The 8959-nt window shown below is 52.8% G+C and overlaps 1 pseudogene; it reads right to left on the reverse strand.

Annotated features, from left to right (window-relative positions):
- Positions 1-238: 238 nt before the first annotated feature.
- Positions 239-1228, reverse strand: LOC132016433 (calcium homeostasis endoplasmic reticulum protein-like; annotated as a pseudogene).
- Positions 1229-8959: the final 7731 nt, after the last annotated feature.

An 8959-nucleotide genomic window follows, 5' to 3' on the forward strand; every position in this document is an offset into this window, starting at 1 on the left:
GAAGCAGGGTGGGGAGTTGTTCAAGTTGTGGGGGTGTGACAGCTGGTTGAACTGTGGGTGCTGTTGGTGGGCCGGACGGGCCCTCTGGAGGGTGGCAACCGCTACATTTGGAAGGGTGTCTTGAACTGCTGGCCTCTGCCCCGCAGCAGCCCCTCGTGCCACTGCTCCAGGGGCCCTCGAACTGGCTATTCCAGCTGTGGTCAGGCTGGCTGTTCCAGGGGGCATCATGGTGACCGTTCTAGCCAGGGTCCTCATACTGCTTGCCCCACAGGCCCTCATGGCTATTGTTCCCGAGTGGGCAGTGGGGTGGTCTGCCCCGATGGTAGGGTTAGGGGGCCTGCTTGGGAGGGTGCCATTGGCCCCAAGGAGCAATGGGATGAGGCTGATCCAACCATGGGGGGCTTGTTAGGTGGGATCTGATTATGGGGCCCAGGGCCCAGGCCCAGGGTGCCTGTCAGGGGCAGGATGCTGGTCTCCCCTACAGGTGCCATACCTGGGGGATCCATGCATTTGGATGGGTGTTTGGTGGGATCATGTGGGTGGGTGTGGGGGTTGGAGGTGGGACTGATGGTTGTGGGATGGACTTGACTTTGGCTTCCATTTGCGGCATTTAGATTTGCCATCGCTGCTGCTTCTGCTGGGCTAGGCCATTGACAGACTCCTTGTGCTGCATCTTGAGGGTCTTGATCTGTGGCTAGAAGGCCAGCTGCACTGGCTGGACCACCAGGGAGGACTTGCTGATGAGTGTCCCCTGGTACTGGCTGAGCCCCAGGGCTGGGCTCTGGAGCTGCTGGGTGACAGAGCCGTCAATGTTCCTGAGCTGCAGGAGCCATCTGACCCTTAGCTGCTTGTTCTCCTCCACAGCCAAGAAGCTGGTGCAATAGATGGGCACCAGGCCTTTCTGCAGGGTGTCCGGCTACTCCTGTCCTGCTTGTGCTGGCTGTGAGGGAGAGACTTCCGCATGTCAAGGCCCAGGGAGGCAGCCAATGAGGTGCAGCCAAAGCTCAAAGTGCACCCTGTCAGCTGGGATGTGGTTCTGGAGGTGGCCCGCCATCAGCTCACAGTGTTGGGGGGACTTGGCGTTGCCACGCATCCAGTTCTGTCTGGCCAAGATGGCATCTCTGGTGCATGTGATGGGCTGCGGCAGGAGGTCAAAGTAATTCATGCCCACCTGGCTCTCCTCCAGAAGCTTCTGTATCTGCTGCTCTACTGCATGGACCATAACCATGTGACAGGCACTATTTGAATTGAGTCCTACTTGGTGCAAATGGACCAGATCAGGAAGATCTGGAGGAAGTTTATTTCAGGTAGAACATGTGCAAAAGTCCCGAGGCAAGCTGCGGCTTACGCTCCAGAGGGACAGAAGGAAGCTGCTATGGCTGGAGCCCCAATGAGTGATCAAGTTGGAGGAGAGAGGAGAGAAGGTAGATGGTAGGTGAGACCCATTGTGATTGGAGCTTTTGTAATTGCTACATGAAGAGTTTTGGGCAGGCCAGTCACAACATTTGCATGTTGGAGAGTGGAAAAGTTAAGAAGATCCACTCATAAATGATATAAGTGTGCCGAATGCTAAGAAGATGTGAAGGATGTCATCGTAGTGATTGTGGGGGACTTGACTCTGTCAGAGGAGGTGACATTGAGTTGGGATCTTCAGGCAACTAGGCAGGGACACTATGGTGCATCACTCCTGCTGGAAGTGGGACAGTGTGGCTGAAACCTACCCAGAAGGGATGCATCCTGAGTAAGGTGGGCAGGATGGTTGGAGAGCAGATCGGGCAGGGGCCTCTGACCATGACGAGGGTCTGGCAGGGAACCCACGGAGGGGTGGGTGAGGCTGCAAGGTCCCAGCAGAGGACCCTGGAGGATGGGTGGCAGCTGGAGAGGATCACCGTGGACAGATCTGATAGCTTCCTGGGATCCCTTCGGATCTGCAGGTGGGGTTGGTCTTGCAACATTCCTAAGGAGAAAGGGGACACTCTGGGAGAGGGAAGAGACCTGTATCAGGTTGAAAGGTGTCCTGCAACAAAAGACAGGTCTACCTGGAACCACAAATTGTGATTGTATTTGGATTAAGGGTCTTCGTAGGTGTGGGTAGGGTACGGGTCTCAAGGTGAGATCATTGTGAATTAGACTAGGCCCTAAATCCCATGACAAAAATCCTCTAAGAGGCAGAACAACCCAGAAACCTGCCATATGAAGACAGTGCCTGAGATTGAAGGGATGAACCCACAAGCCAAAGAACGCCGGGAGCCACCGGAAGCTGGGAAAGTCGAGGCCAAGTCATCCCCTAGAGACTTCGGAGGGAGCTTGGCTCTGCCAATATGTTAGTTTCAGGCTTCTGGCCTCCAAAACTGTGGGAGAGTGCATTTCTGCTGTGTTAAAAGCCACCCAGTTTGTGGTCATTTGCTGTGGCAGCCCCAGGAAACTAAGACAGTGCCCCCAAGAAACCCCAGCTGATGTTGCCATGGTGGTTACAACCCATGGTGAGAACGCCTTTGAGGAGCTGTGCTCTGTTCCCATTTGGCTGCGCAACCCCCCCCCCCCCCCCCCCCCGCCTATATTAGAATAAGATTGAATTTTCTAGCTTGGGTTACTAAGCTTTCAGATCTGGAAACTGTGGCCATTAATCAGCTGTCACGGGATGTCGTATACAAGGGGCTTTAAAAACCATGTTTGCTTTTTAGGCTGATAATACTTGGAGGTGAAGCCGGGAGAGTTATACATAATGCATGCATTTTAATGGGCCGCGCACTACAGCCCTCTTTAGTCGGAATGATTCGTTTTAATGTTCAAAATAAATATCAGAGACAATTTGCCAACAAAGCTGATTTTCTCCGCCCGCCATTAACTTAATCTTTATACCTCAGCCTAATGACAGAGGGGCTGGGGGGCGGGAGGGGTCTTTGTATTACAAGTAAGTGGGGAGAAACAGTCAGTGTGGTCACGAGCCACGGGGTGGCTGACTGCGTGTCCCAGTTTGCTTTGTGCCCAGTGTCCTGCAGTCATTATTCTGAATTAGGATCAAGAGGCATTGCCAATATCCATCTATTTTTTGACCTACAAGGTAGCAATCTCATATGGTCATATCTAAACACAGTTTCCCAGTTTGTGAGGTAAATGATGTCACAATGGCAATATGCCCTTTACTGTATAAGTGAGGAAACGGAGGCCCGTAGAAGTCACACCCCAGGCACCCTGTGCTCCTGTTCCCAGCCCAGGTGTTTTCCTTTCAGAATGTGTCTAATGCTACTTGCCTCCTCTCGGCCTCAACTTGCCCAGCCCCTGCCTTTTCTTGTGCCTCCTACTCCAAAAGCTTCTGGGTGCCCCTTAGAAAGGCAAGCCTTAGGGGCACACCTTGTTCCTGTCCCTGCTTCCTGGCATGATGACTCCTGAGGAAGGGTCAGCAAACTTATCCATAGCCCACCCTGGCCACGAGCTACCGTCCCCATCAATCTCATAGCATGTACACTGAGCACTAATTAATTAGCATTACTGACTGATACATAATTGGAGTGAGGTCTGATTCCTGCCTTCTTGAAGCCTACTGAAGGTAGGATGAGAGGCACGGTGACTGTCCCTCAACTTATAGTGGCTGATTCTTTCAGTTCACTTACTCATGTCTCTGTGCCCTGGCTGGGGGTGGTGGAGGAATTCACCACCTTTGCAAGGCAGGAGGTCTGAGCACGAGCAGGGCAGGTCAGGGCTTTTCTGAACAAAACTGATTATACACCTCAAAGTTACCTTGCAAAACAGGGAAGAGTTGCCTCCCCCTGCAGCCTTCACGGAGATGCCTATCTACTCGAGGCAGGGTGGGGAGTGCGCCGGTGTTGCGGCAGGTGTAATTGGTTGCCGGAGGATGCCGCTGCCTTGCCCTGCCCACCTGCCCAGAGGAAGGCCAGGGTCTTGCACGTCTTACTGGAGAGGCAGGTCCCTCCTCCAGGCTGAGCTGCAGAAGAAAGAAGACAAGCTTCAGATTCCTTCATTCTTTTCTTTATTCACTTAAGAAATAGGAAATCTTCAAGGGCCAGGTGTTCTGCTCAGCATCAGGGCAAATTCAGTAAAAAAATCCAGGTTTCTGGCTTTCTGGAAAAATCATAAGACCTGGCTCACAGCCTGGTGTTCTGGCCACTCTCCCTAGCATCATCTTCACTGAGTCCAAGTCCCTCCTCAATGCAGCCTTCCTGGTCCCTTAGTCTCTGCTTTCTGTACCCAGACAGAACATATAATAGAAGCCAACAAAATTCTTACAGTTTGTTGAATGAAACAGACTCTAGATGGTTTTGCTTAAAAGGTCCTGTTCTTCCTTCAACATTTCCACAACTTGGTCCAAGGTCCCCCCCAACTCCCCCCACTTACCGCCAAGGGAGCCCACATTGGGGAGGGAGCCTGATGGACCAGCACCCGCTTCAGGTGTGCTAGGAGAAGTGGGGGCATGCTACTGTGGGCATGGCCACCTTGGTGAGAGTGCAAACTTGCCTCATTCTCTGGAGGGCGACAGGGCCACCACATCTGTTTACATTTGAAAAGCCTCTCGCCCAGCTGTCCCAGGGCCCCTTTCCGCAGATGTGATTGCAAACATATACTGAGGGAGAGAGGACATAAGCTCGAATTAACGCAGAAACGTTTTTAGCAGCAACTAGGGGCCACCAACACGTCCATCAGGGGCCTGGGGGCAGAAGACACATAGCTTCCATGCCAAGTGGCTTCAGGAGAGAATGGAGGAGCTGGTTTTGTGCTGATATGGAGAGATTCAGAGATGCTTTTTCAGCAAAATAAAGCAAGGAGCAGAGCAGTGTATATACGAACACACTTGTGTGTATAAAAAAGGATGGTGTGTGTATAAAAAAGGGCCTTGGCACAGCCCACCTGAGTGTGAATTCCTGCTCTGTCACTCAGCAGCTCTGTGACTTGGGAAAGTCACTCACCCTCTCTGGGTGCAGTTACTCAGCTGTCAAAAGGAGCTAATAATAGCACCTGATCATAGGGTTGTTGTGAGGATTCACTGTGTTAAAACATAAAGCATGAACATGACTGGGCCCAGAGTAAGTCCTTATTATTATTATTATTATTATTATGCATATATATATATATATATATATATACACACACACACACACATATATATATAGTTTTTGGAAGAACACACGAAATTTTAGCAGAGGTTAGTTTGGATATCTGTGTGGGAGGTAAAACTTCCTTTTTATTTCCTACATTTATGAACAGTTCAATAATTTTAAAGAGGCATTTTTACTTCTATTTCAAAATCAGTTAAACACACACACATACCCCATAGAAGAGGAAGCTATTTTTGTCCAGAGTTAAAGTAGGAGCTGAGAGAGTTAACTGAAGAGGTTATAAAAGATCTCCCACACAAAGAAAAGAGACAGAGACGATAATTCTGGGTGGAAGGACCAGCTTGTGCAAATGTCCTGAGGCAGGAAAGCTGATAGGGAAGGTACATAATCATATTTTAGAGACACAGAGGAGTGGAGGGTCCTTAAAAGTACTTACAGTAGGTCCAGACCTCACACACTCGAACTCATGCATGTTCTCAGGTGATAAAAAATAGATTATATATTTCTAAGTTGGACATGACATTTCCATTAACCACATTCAAAAACAGAGGCACAGAGAAGTGAAGTGCCTTTCCCAAGATTACATATCCAGCCAGGGGCACAGAAGATCTCTTAACTTCTGGCATCATTTTGTTCTGCTACATAGTATGGGCTTCATCCGTTCCATCAGAGAATGGCTCAGGATAAGGTTTGGGAAACTGAGGCTTGGAGGACAGATTGCTTGTTAATTTCTTTATAGTTGGCCTTCCCACTCGGTCATTGGCTGTAGGGAGGCAGGCTCTAGGAATGGTGTGTTGTGGACTAGCATGCCTTAGGGCTCAGGACAGTCTCTGGCACGTGGTAGGTATGTAGTCAGTGTCAGTTAAGTGACTGAATAAATAAGGTCACACGGGAAGCTAGGGACAGTGGGATCAGGAAGCCAGGTCTCTAGACCCCCAAGGTGGACTCCACCCATCACACCAGGAAGCCGAGACTCTTGGGGCCAGGATGGAGCCTCAGTGTTGTTGGTCGAATTGTTTCCCTTCGCCTCCTCCAAAAAGGGAGAAATGTTGCAGTCCTAACCACCCCCCACCCCCCCGCCCGGTACCTGGTGGTGCGGAAATCAGTGTTTTCGGAGATGGAAGTAATGGAGATGAAGTCCTCCTGGATGAAGGGGAGGCCATAGTGGGCCAGGAGGGGCCGTAAATCCGAGGCCTGGTGTTGTCATAAGGAGAGAGAGAGTTGAAGCCATGGGGGAGGGGGTGGTGGTGCACAGGGATGAATTCCACATGGAGGTGGAGGCAGATTTGGGGTTGTGCTGCTGAAGCCAAGGGAGCCCGGGGATTGGTGGGCATGACCAGAAGCCAGCAGAAGCCAAGGTTCTTCCTCAGAGCCTTGGAGGGAACAAAGCCCTGCCAACACCTTGATTTCAGCCTTCTGGCCCCAGAACTCTACAGGAGAATACATTTCTGTTGTTTGGAACCACGCTGTTTGTGATCGTCCAGCATGCTGGGAATGAGTATTGGCATCGCACTGGTGCAATATGTGTCTGAGAGCAGGGCCTGGGTCTTGTGGTTGAGGCTGCCCTTTGGGAGTCACTGAATGAGGTGATCTGGCCCAGCCCTTTCACCAAGACCAGAGAAGTCAGGCTCTTGGACTAGGCTGCACAGCTAGTGGGCCTGGGGCCAGCAAAGAGCAGAGCCTCCGAAGGTGGCAGCTGATGAATGATTTAGTTGCCCTGCCTGACACAGGGCCCCTGGCCACCCTGCCTCTGTGGGACCCCTTCCTTCCCGAACAGACCAAATGGTGCTGGCAGGGGTGGAGCATCCAGACAGAGGTGCAGCATCTCGCTTTTGCAGGAATGGGTCCTTTTTCCAAACCTCTGGCCAACCTGGTTGCACCACTCACCGTGGCCCCCACGGATACCGAGGGTGCCCCCCCGCTGCCTGCATCCAGCTTGCTCCCCACTTCACTGAACCTCAGACAGACATGAAGGAAGCTCTTCTCTCCACCACCCCGGGTGAGAGGCCCAGATGCTGCACTCATTGACCTTGTGCCCTTGGGCCAGTCCCTTCCCTTCGCTATACCTTGGTTTCTCTGTTCCAAATGATGTGCTTCAGTGTAGCTTTAGGGGTGGGGGAGGGGGGCAGCGTGATGGTGAGGAGAGCCAGACGCAGAGCCCCCTACAGCCTAGGTCCAAGTCCTGCCCCAGCCCTGACCAGCTGTGTGACTGGGGGGCAGGCTGCCCAGCTCTATGAGCCTTGGGCTCCTCCCCAGTCAGATGGTGCAAGCCACCCAGCCTCCCTCTTGTCCAGGTGGGGACTAAATGACATAGTGCATGGCAAGTACCCAGCACATACATGTTCCGGAAGTGTGGCCATTGCTTTTTCACCTTTCCAGTGTCACTGCCCTTAGCCTGATGCCAGGAGCTCCAAAGATAAAGTGCTTTGTACAGCTGGAGATCTCATCCCCAAGCCCGTGCACGTGTAGTCTCTGACCTGTGCTGTTCACCGCAACCCCTGTGGGTTGGACCCACCTGCCTGCCCTTCAAGGCTCAGCCATACTGGCCTGCTCTACTTCTCAGAATTCCCTCAAATTGAGTGCTCTTCCCTCCGGGTGTCCCTAAGGGCCTGGTGCCCCGTGGTGACGGCCTTCCCACCCCTGGCTACCATCTGCTCTCGCCCCACCACTGTCGGGGCCTTCCCTTTTTTCTCTCCAGCACAGGCGCTCCTGTCTCTCCCCGGCTTCGGTTCCCCAAGGGCATGAGTGCCTGGACCAGGCCCCTTACCTCCCCAGCCCCAGGAGGTGATCGGCCCCATTCTTCAGGGACGGGGAACCGAGATTGAGAGGGTTAAAATGCTGGGTTCGATTCCCAGCTCTGCCACTCCCCACCTCTGGGGCCTGGGGCAAGTGACCTCCCGTCTCTGAGCCTCAGTGTCCACTTCTGTGCCATGGGGTCAGTGCCAGCGGCACCTGCCTGGCGGGATTGTGGGGTCAGGTGCATTGCCATCTGAAGGCAGCTTTGTAGGGCTGTGAGTTAGCTGCGGCTATTGCTGGACTCTGGTTGCTGTGATCACTAAAGCCTCCAGAGCCACACAGCCCAGAGAAGTGGGGCGTCCTGGCTGGAATGGGTCACCTGATGCCTGTGTCCAGCCAGTTTGCCTCTGAGGCAGACCCAGCAGCCAGAATTTACAAATGGGTCATGTGCTGGGATTTTCCGAGGGGAAGGGAGAGCCCAGTGGGAGTCAGCTGTGCCCTTTCGGCCCCTGGGCGTGGCTGTAAAGATTGGGGCAGGTGAGTTGGGGGGTGATGTTCGGATGCCAGAGCCTCCTGTTTCCCTGAGAGCCCTTAAGATCGTGCCTTGCTTCTGCCCTGCTTCACTGTGTCCCATGAGGCAGATGTGTTCCTGGGGAATCTTGGGGGACTGGTCAGCCCCCTTGAGTTGCTTTCCCTCAGAGGAGCTCCTGGGAAAGAGTCCAGCAGGTAGAGAGTGGAGTGGTCCCTCTACTCCCTCTGCAGCCCTCTTTCTACTTTCTGCAAGGTGATGCCTGGCTGAGAAAGAGCATAGCTCAAGTCCCACGCTGTGGGGCAGAAAGGAGCTGGCCTGGCTGCCAGGAGAGCCTCTGAGCCACCCCTCCCCCACCCCTCCCAGTTCGCTGTGTGACCTCAGGCCTAGCTCCTCACCTCTCTGAACCTCAGTCTTCTTACTCAGAAATAAGGGGCTTGGACTCCAGCTCCAAGAAACTATGAAAATCTTTTTCTCTTCCTCAGGAAAGCAAAATGGAATCTTTCATTCCAAGGTGTTGCTGTTACTGTTACCTATGTGTTTGCCACCTTCCCCCCCTTTGCTCAGGGAGGGCTCCCTTCAGGTATGCTTCCTCCAGGAAGCCTTCCTCGACCACCCT

This window comes from Mustela nigripes, chromosome 4 (genome assembly GCF_022355385.1).
Source record: "Mustela nigripes isolate SB6536 chromosome 4, MUSNIG.SB6536, whole genome shotgun sequence".
Classification (NCBI taxonomy): Eukaryota; Metazoa; Chordata; class Mammalia; order Carnivora; family Mustelidae; genus Mustela; species Mustela nigripes.